Genomic DNA, 10,754 nt, shown 5'->3' with positions numbered 1-10,754 from the left:
GAGTGTAGAGTAGATATTCTTATAAATGCTTTACCCTTGTAGTGCATTGTTTGTGAAACCAAAGTTTCAGATAAGGTTGCATATACAATTGAGTATAATTACATTCTTTTGCAATTATTGGGGTATTTCACATATTCAATAAACATTTTAAGTGCCTGATAATCCATGGTTTTGATTTGTTTGAGTATAAGCATAAAGCCCTGAAAGTATTTGCGAAGGAATTCATATGCATGCATATACTATCTTTAGTTGTTTATGTTAATTTGTTTTATCCCGTTGATTTTGTACACATATATAATAAAAACTGAACAACGAACACTATCAGTCACAGCTAAAATGAGAACATATCGTATACGCTTGTATAGTGAGTCTGTACATGTAAACGCTTGTATAGTGAGTCTGTACATGTAAACGCTTGTAGAGTGCGTCTGTTCATGTATACTATTGTATAGTAAGCCTGTACGTGTATACGCTTGTATAGAGAGTTTGTGTACGCTTGTACAATGAGCCTGTACGTGTATTTGCTTATATAGGGAGCCTGTACGTTTATACGCTTGTATAGAGAGATTCTACGTGTATACGTTTGTATAGAGAGCTTGTACATGTGTACGCTTGAACAGTGAGCCTGTACGTGTATACTCTTCTATTGTGAGCCTGTACGTGTATAAGCTTGTATACTGGCCATGTACATGAATACGCTTGTATAATGAGCCTGTACGTGTATAGGCTTGTATAGTGGTCATGTACATGAATACGCTTGTATAATGAGCCTGTACGGGTATACGCTTGTACAGTGAGCCTGTACGTGTATATGATTGTATATTGAGCCTCTACGTGTATACGCTTGTATAGTGGACATGTACGTGTATACGCTTGTATAGTGGGCATTTACGTGTACATGCTTGTAAGGTGGACATATACGTGTTCACGCTTGTATGGTGGACATATATGTGTACACGCTTGTATAGTGGGCATGAGCGTGTACACGCTCGTATAGTAAGCCTGTATGTGTATACTTTTCTATAGCGAGCCTTAACGTGTATACGCGTGCATAGTGGGAATGTACGTGTACACGCTTCTATAGTGAGTCTGCACGTTTTTAGCGCTTTTAAACTAAGCCTGTACTTGTATACGCATCTATTATGAGCCTTTACGTGTATACGCTTCTATAGTGAGTCTGCACGTTTTTAGCGCTTTTAAACTTAGCCTGTACTTGTATACGCATCTATAATGAGCCTTTACGTGTATACGCTTGTATAGTGAGTCTGTACGTTTATAGGCCCGTAGAGAAAAGCTTGTCCGTATTTACGCTTGTTTAATGAGCCTGTACATGTGTACGCTTCTATAGCGAGCCTTTACGTGTATACGCTTGTATGGTGGGCATGTACGTGTACACGCTTCTATAGTAAGTCTGTACGTTTATTGGCCCGTATAGTAAGCTTGTCCGTATTTACGCTTGTTTAGTGAGCCTGTACATGTGTACGCTTGTAAATTGAGTATGTATATGTTTAGTCTTGTATAGTTGGCCTGTACGTGTTGACGCTTGTATAGCGAACATACTCGTGCATACGCTTGTTTAGTGAGCCTGTACATGTGTTCGCTTGTAAAGTAAGTATGTACTTGTACACTTGTTTAGTCTTGTATATTGAGCCTGTACGTGTTAACGTTTGTATAGCGAACATGCTCGTGCATACGTTTGTGTAGTGAGCCTGTTCATATATACGATTTTTTTGCGATTCTGTACGTGTACACTATTTTTAAATGAATAATTTCCTTTTATGGCAACTGTAATATCGAACCTGGAAATAACATTTTTTGGTATTCTCTCTCTTTTAAATCATGGTTATGCTATTCTTAATCAGTTCAGACTACCGGACCTATCCCAAGCCTGTCTGGATTTCGTGGAGAGGTGCATATTACACGGACGTACACAACAAATCCTCGACTCGACTCGCTGCTACATTCGTGGTCGGTGAACGCCAAGTCCCGGTTCATGCGGTTAGAGCTATCCTTGCAACGAGAAGCAGGTAACTAATAAAATATAAAGATCTCATGATATAACAAAAACGTTTGTACTTCTCGAAGTAAGTGTGAATCATTTAACACCACATCCCACAAGCAATAGATTACATGCACTGAAAATCTTTACTATTGTGAACGCCTAAAACGTAAACGGATTTTACCTTAATTGAAAAATGCTAAATATTCAAATTAAATAAAGTCGACAATAAGTATAAATTTGTGCTCTTTTATTTCAGAATATTCTATGACCTCATCCTCAAGCACATCTCAACGAATGCAGCAGATCAGAAAGCAAACTGTAAGAAAAACAAGAATAAATCAAAATTCGGCTTCGCTCGGCAGTGTTCGGACAGACTCGTCATCCCCGTAAAGTAGTATGACCCCGAGACGTTTCATTCCCTGATCCAGTTCGTCCACTGTGGGTCTATCAGTATCACAGAAGAAATCGTGGCAGGTCTATTTTGTGGCGCTCATCAGTTCAGACTAATGGACTTTACCCAAGCCTGTCTGGATTTCGTGGAGAGGTTTATATTACAAGGACGTACACAACAAAGCCTCAATTCGACTCGCTCCTATAATCATCATTCAGCTTCTAAGAAACTTTTTGAAAAGGTTCGTGTTTGTTTTAAATTATCAGCAAATAGTGTATCATACTAAATCGCATAATTCGTGAAGTAGGTCGCACTTGAGTTTTCCTGAATCAACGACAACTCTATTGCATGCATACTTGACGCGGTATGGTGAAGCTTATTACAAATCGAAAAATAACAAGCATTATAAGTTCTTGTACTGGCTTTCAAAATAATAATACTTCATCATTTTCGCGATTATTTTGATTTTGTTATGATATTGATGATTAATGTTACAGATCTACGATGTGCTGGATAAACGACCGGAGAGTGGCCTGAAGCAGACCTCAATTTAATTGTATGAAAATACCATCGGTGAAAATCAACCACTCCTGTGATTGACAGAAGATTAATGTTATCAAGGCCAAACATCAATTACTGAAACGTGCAATATATTACATTTTGTTAATGGTTATTTTCTGTTTTTGTTTGTGTTATGTTTTGAATGAGCTGCTTAAGATTTCGATATGTTAATAAATTATTTAAAAGGTGAACAATCTTATTCTTCAAAGCTTATTGCCCCAAAACAGCTAAATTCAGAGCCAAGTATTTTGTGCCCTCTTATTCGTTTGCTCGTGACTTAATATATTTATGCATTGGACCGTGACGTCATTTTAAATATACATTTACGTGAGTTTTGACAAGAAAATAAATATTGGTAATATATCACTGTCGCTCTACATGGGTTAAATCATGAATTTCACCAAGTATTATTTATGTTTATTTGTTTTCTATACCCCTGAACAACCTCAACGCTTCTTAACACGCTTCTACAGTGAGTCTGCGCGTTTTTAGCGCTTTTAAAGCTGCACTCTCACAGATTGAACGAGTTGACAACTTTTTTTTATTTTTTGTCTTGCAACTACCCAATATTTGTGAAAATCCATGGAAAGCTGTAAAGTAAGACTGCTGACAAAAAATTAGATCGCAGTTTTTTATATTTAAATTCAAATATTGATGTTTTGTGCAATTTTCTTTAACGTTAGTAACGGGTTATGCCATAAAACATTCATTTTCGAACGGAAATATGAAAATCTACGACCTGCTATTTTGTCAGCAAATTTATATCATTGGTTTTCAGATATACGCAAAAAATTGCTCTTTCAAAGACAAAAAATAAAAAAGTTGTAAAAATGGTAAATCTGTGAGAGTGCAGCTTTAAAGTTAGCCTGTACTTGTATACGCATCTATAATGAACATTTACGTGTATACCCTTGTATAGTGAGTCTGTACGTTTATAGGCCTGTAGAGTAAGCTTGTCCGTATTTACACTTGTTTAGTGAGCCTGTACATGTGTACGCTTCTATAGCGAACCATTGCGTGTATACGCTTGTGTAGTTAGCATGTACGTGTACACGCTTCTATAGCGAGCCATTACGTGTATACGCGTGTATAGTGGGCATGTACGTGTACCCGCTTCTATAGCGAGCTTTTACGTGTATACGCGTGTATGGTGGGCATGTACGTGTACCCGCTTCTATAGCGAGCCTTGACGTGTATACGCTTGTATGGTGGGCATGCTCTACACTGTACCCGCTTCTATAGCGAGCCTTTCCGTGTATACGCGTGTATAGTGGGCATTAACGTGTACCCGCTTCTATAGCGAGTCATTACGTGTATACGCGTGTATAGTGGGCATGTACGTGTACACGCTTCTATAGCGAGCCTTTACGTGTATACGCGTGTATATTGGGCATGTACGTGTACCCGCTTCTATAGCGAGTCTTTACGTGTATACGCGTGTATAGTGGGCATGTACGTGTACCCGCTTCTATAGCGAGACTTTACGTGTATACGCGTGTATATTGGGCATGTACGTGTACCCGCTTCTATAGCGAGTCTTTACGTGTATACGCGTGTATATTGGGTATGTACGTGTACCCGCTTCTATAGCGAGTCTTTACGTGTATAAGCGTGTATAGTGGGCATGTACGTGTACCCGCTTCTATAGCGAGCCTTTACGTGTAAACGCGTGTATAGTGGGCATGTACGTGTACCCGCTTCTGTAGCGAGCCTTTACGTGTATACGCTTGTATGGTGGGCATGCTCTACACTGTACCCGCTTCTATAGCGAGCCTTTCCGTGTACACGCGTGTATAGTGGGCATTAACGTGTACCCGCTTCTATAGCGAGTCATTACGTGTATACGCGTGTATAGTGGGCATGTACGTGTACCCGCTTCTATAGCGAGCCTTTACGTGTATACGCGTGTATAGTGGGCATGTACGTGTACCCGCTTCTATAGCGAGCCTTTACATGTATAGTGGGCATGTACGTGTACACGCTTCTATAGTGAGCCTTTACGTGTATAAGCGTGTATAGTGGGCATGTACGTGTACCCGCTTCTATAGCGAGCCTTTACGTGTATACGAGTGTATGGTGGGCATGTACGTGTACCCGCTTCTATAGCGAGCCTTTACGTGTATACGCGTGTATGGTGGGCATGTACGTGTACCCGCTTCTATAGCGAGCCTTTACGTGTATACGCTTGTATGGTGGGCATGTACGTGTACCCGCTTCTATAGCGAGCCTTTACGTGTATACGCGTGTATAGTGGGCATGTACGTGTACCCGCTTCTATAGCGAGCCTTTACGTGTATACGAGTGTATGGTGGGCATGCACGTGTACCCGCTTCTAAAGCGAGCCTTTATGTGTATACGCGTGTATAGTGGGCATGTACGTGTACCCGCTTATGTAGCGAGCCTTTACGTGTATACGCTTGTATGGTGGGCATGCTCTACACTGTACACGCTTCTATAGTGAGTCTGTACGTTTATAGGCCAGTGTAGTAAGCTTGTCCGTATTTACGCTTTTTTGGTGAGCCTGTACATGTGTACGCTTGTAAATTGAGTATGTATATGTTTAGTCTTGTATAGTTAGCCTGTACGTGTTGACGCTTGTATAGCGAACATACTCGTGCACACGCTTTTTAGTGAGCCTGTACATGTGTTCGCTTGTAAAGTAAGTATGTACTTGTACACTTGTTTAGTCTTGTATATTGAGCCTGTACGTGTTTACGCTTGTATAGCGAACATGCTCGTGCATACGTTTGTGTAGTGAGCCTGTTCATATATACGATTTTTTTGCGATTCTGTACGTGTACACTATTTTTTAAATTAATAACTTCCTTTTATGGCAACTGTAATATCGAACCTGGAAATGACCTTTTTTGGTATTGTCTATCTTTTAAATCATGGTTATGCTATTCTTAATCATTTGAACATGTTCTGTTCTTTTACTAAAAAGTTGTTGTTTTAAACTAAGAGGGATACAGCTTTACTCGTGAGGTCAGTCTATGTTCTTCCTTTCAGCTCAAAATCGTCGTGGAGACTATCAAATGTGCTTCAATTTAGGGTAATTTAAGCAAAAGGAGAAATATCTAGAGTAAACATCAGTTCACATAATTAACTTAAGTGCATATGGCAAGACGTTTTCATTAGCATCTGCAGTAAAACGCGATACACATTCTAAGATAATAGTTATTTTAAGTTTTAATTTAAGTAAAGACAGAAAATATCGGCCATAAATCGTCTTTTCCTCATTGAGCTATACACACAAAACCATTTGTGGCTTAACAAGATTATCGTATCATACCCCTAGCAATAGAAATAATAGGCACTTATCACAATTGTAATCTTTTCACACGCATATGATATTATACTGTGTTGAAACAGTGCAATGATGGTTAAATAATAATGTTTAAAGTACGAACTGAAAAAGTATGTAAGAGAATCAACCAAAGATGAAAGTTAACTCGTTATTGTTATATGGTGATGTTTTTCGCCATTTTTCATCGAACGCCACGTATTGTGAATGATGAGTTTTGTCTTAAAGTAACCTAAACAAACTGTACTGTATTACCGTTCGTGAGAGCCGCACCATTTGCTTTAATGTCTGGTTCTAATTTCTCGAAACATCTTAAGCCTATTATTACAGGATTTAGCTAAGCTCATTTTTGTTACGATACAGTTTGCTTGTTTCATCTGGAATCCGAGGTCTTTAGTGAGAGATTGAACAAGACAAGTTATTGCATGTTTCACTTGGTCAATAGGAGGCTGCGGTCCGTCCATACAACTCAATGTGATTTATGTGAAAGATTGAACAAGATAAGTTATTGCATGTTTTACCAGCTTATTATGAGGGATGGGTGAAGCGGGGCTTCCCATGAATCCACTGAGTTACATGAGAGGGAATGAACAAGACATGTGTATGTATATATCAATTGACCATTGGGTAAAGAATGACATGATATTGCATGCTTCGTTTGGTGAATATCAGAGTGTGGCGGTGCACCAATCATTTCACTGTCATTCACGCGAGGGAATGGCCATAACAACTAATGACCCACTTAAGAAAAGTCATTGCCTCGATTACTTTTGATAAACATTGTTTGTTCGCGTCTAGATAGGTATACGGCTGAGTTTTAGAATGTTACTTAGTATTGTCATAATTCAGTAATTTACGAAATGCATTGACGCTTAAGAATTGCGTGCGATTCAACATCAGATAAAACTTGAAAACATTTTATCATCTTCCTTTGTTTTCATACAAATGCATTGAACTGTTTATCTAGCACGTCATCTGAATATTTAGTTGAAACTATAAAGGACGTAAAAATACCTAAAATAATGGAGTGTCGCTTATGGTATTTAGCATCGTCATACGGCCAAAATTAAGGCTCTACGTTATTCATTTTACACACCTAAAACTCAAGTTCAATCTTTACAGTACGCTTTTGTTTGATTTTCTTTTGACATACAGACCGACAGAAAAGGCTTGTTCATAGAAGATCATCAATATAATATATAATTTACAAACAACAAATCATACCTTCACATTATATTACTTGCATAAATATAAGTTAAAATAGTTTTCATTGCAAAATGGATGTAGATTATTGTTGAACATTACATCTTATATTATTAAGCATTTCTGAAATAAAAACAATCAACATTAAAATTAAAAAAAGAGTGAGAAAATATTTAATCATTACTTTGTAAATCACTCACAATATTTTTCATTAATAAACGTATTCATAAAGTTGTATTATGTCAACACTAAGAAGAAAATGACCCAAACATTTGTGATTTAAGATATATTGATATTTGTATATGTGTTTGTTGCCATATTCCTTCATGTACTAAGACATTTATGTGTAAGGTCAAAAGAAAGCAATTCGAACATGAGATGTATTATTTTAATTTTATAACGAAACCTTTGTTGGACAAATAGTCGTCAGTTATTTGAAATTGTTTTATTTAGGAGATTTGTTATTCAAGTTTCAAGTTTCAAGTTTTATTTTCAAACAAATCAGTTCATGTAACATGACCGCATGAGCATGTGAAAAAGAAATACATAATAACAACGAGGCTGTTGTTAAAATAAAACATTCATCATACAAAGGTACAAAGCAAATAAAACGGGAGAGACATATGTTATACAATGCTTTATATGAATATGTCGAGAGTTATAGAGTATCGGATACATGTGTTATTGTACAATTATATTAACATTTTAGAACAGTTTTACTATTTCCTTTACAAATTGACACAACTTTTTATATTTCGACATTTGAGTGTTACACATACACATTAGGGATTTAAATTTGATGACATTTGGATTGACATAGTATTTTTATCAATAAATCGCTTACTGCTTTTGTTTAAAGCTATACATTCAAGTAAATAGTGATATTCGTCTCCAATGCTACTGTTTCCTTGACACAAAGGACACTTCCTTGATGACATATCAAGTCCAATCCAGCTTCCTGTCTGTTATTCAAAATAGATGTTCATAATTGATTTTATATCAATATTTGTTCTGCCACTAAAGTAAGGAAATATACGACTATTACATATCTACTAAATGGATGCTAGAATCATTCAAATGTTCATATTCTTGCAATAATTAACTGAATTTGCTAAAATGTATTTAATATTTAAAATAAGTATACAAACCTTTTTTCAATTGTTTTCGAGTCCTGAGTGAAGATTTATGTGGGACTGCACGGAAGCGGAAAACATAAACGAAAACTGATAAGACTATACTGCTTTTTCACGGCGTTCATGGAATGCTATTTAGATAATGCGGTTACTTTGTTAAGTCATTATCTGATTAATATTTATGCGAAAAGCTACAGAAACAAGCTCAGTAGCAAAAAGTTTAAACATAAACCCGGTTTAATGGCACTGGGTAAACGCCAAAGACATAGAACATAAAATCACAAACAAGAAACATGGAAGAACAGCACTAAACTACACAAGCAGCACATTGCATACATACTATATATAAAAAAACTAGGTATGTTTATTAAGAATTGTTAGGTTCCGCCTTGGAACGGTCAGTAAAATGTAAATTATAAACCAAATAATGGAATGTTTAAATGGGATACAATATCCATCAACAATGCATTTCTTTTTTAACGAGAAGTATCTTTAAAATGGATACTCCGCCGTGGTAAACCTGCGGGATGACTAATGTCCAAATGGTTTTAATGTTCGACATGCAATAGAGTTTGTTTTTGGTTTAATTGTGATTAAACTGATTAGACATGATAAGACTAATTTATTTATTTTGAAATACCAAGAGCCTAACTTTAACATAGACGTGTTTAAACTTATTGACATGTATGAAAGCTTATTTATAATCGCACTCGGGCCTTGCCCATTCAGCGAGTGCTCCGTTAAGATTGTTCGTCATTTTAGTGTTGTTGTTTTTTAGCATAGTGCACAGACAGAATGTAACCCTGGTTATAGCTACCCTGGTTCTTTAACGTGCACCAGTGTATACAGGACAGTCACACAGGACCCAGTTTAACGCCCCTCCAGGAAGACGATTAGTTTTTTTTAGTGATGCGACGGGGAATCTAACCTGCGACCCCTGGATTGATAGTCAAGGGTGTTATCACTAGACCACGGATCCGCCACACTAATTGCCACCAGTGATTGGTCTGTTTTATAGCCGGGCTTTATATATATATCTACTTAGGGCATTAAGGTGACCGTATATTTTTTACGGCATTAAGGAGACAATTTGTATATTTTTTGTTTTATACTTTATTTTGCTTTTTTGTTGATAATTTAGTATTGAAATGATCATTTATTATGAGTACAAAATTTAGGTTTCTTAAATTAATTAACAAAAAATATACGTAATTTGCGGTCTCCTTAATAATTTGTAAGTATGTTGCAGGTTTTAAGGGGACAGGTATATATGTAGAAGGGTTTATGGAGACCAGTGTATATATAATATTATTTTTGAGGCATTAAGGGGACCATCCATATTTTATGGCATTAGGGGGACAAATTATATATATTTAACTTTTGACAGTATAGGCTCCCGTAACCTTAAGAGACAACTTGGTAATAGTATTTTTTATAATTGTGTATAATAAATCCACAAACAATGACCAGTCGAAACGGGAGGACTGCAAATTTCATAGGATATTCATCAGAACTCTTTTACAGACCATCTCATTCATTAAATGCAAGTCAGATTCAGTCACTTGGTCTCTGTACCGTTTGATAAACAAAATATATAATGACCAGGGGCGGATCCAGGAATTCTCGTTAGAAGGGGGCGTTACTTAGGGGCGTTTGCAGGAGGATTGAGGGTTACTCAATCAAGTAATTTTTAACAATTTGTAGTCGGAAATGATGCATTATGTGTATATTTTATTATTTTCTTCTCATATATTGACACAAAAAGTAAACTTGGATGATTTTAGAGGGAGCGCACGCCAACTGCACCCCTTCTCAATCCGCTAGTGAATGGTGACTTAATATTTGATATATTATGGTTAAATAGAACTTTCAGTTGAATTATATAGAAACTGTAAATGCTAAATACAAGTTCTGTGCTTGTAAAAACAATAAAAGTTTCGTCTGCACACGAATGTGTCTGTTAACGCTTGAACAGTTATATAGCTCATGATTAAAGAACATTGTTCATTGGGTTCATTGTGACCCATGGAAATTTTTTTTATTAAATTCCAACTTCCCCTTAAATTTTACTTGCCTAAAAGTTTAACCTAAGTCAATCAGGGGCCATAACTTGTATTAAGGATATGGAGTTATGTAACCTCATTGGCTTATGGTCCTGAA

The sequence above is a fragment of the Mya arenaria genome, chromosome 1 (genome assembly GCF_026914265.1).
Source record: "Mya arenaria isolate MELC-2E11 chromosome 1, ASM2691426v1".
In the NCBI taxonomy this organism is placed as follows: Eukaryota; Metazoa; Mollusca; class Bivalvia; order Myida; family Myidae; genus Mya; species Mya arenaria.
This window is presented reverse-complemented; position numbering follows the sequence as displayed.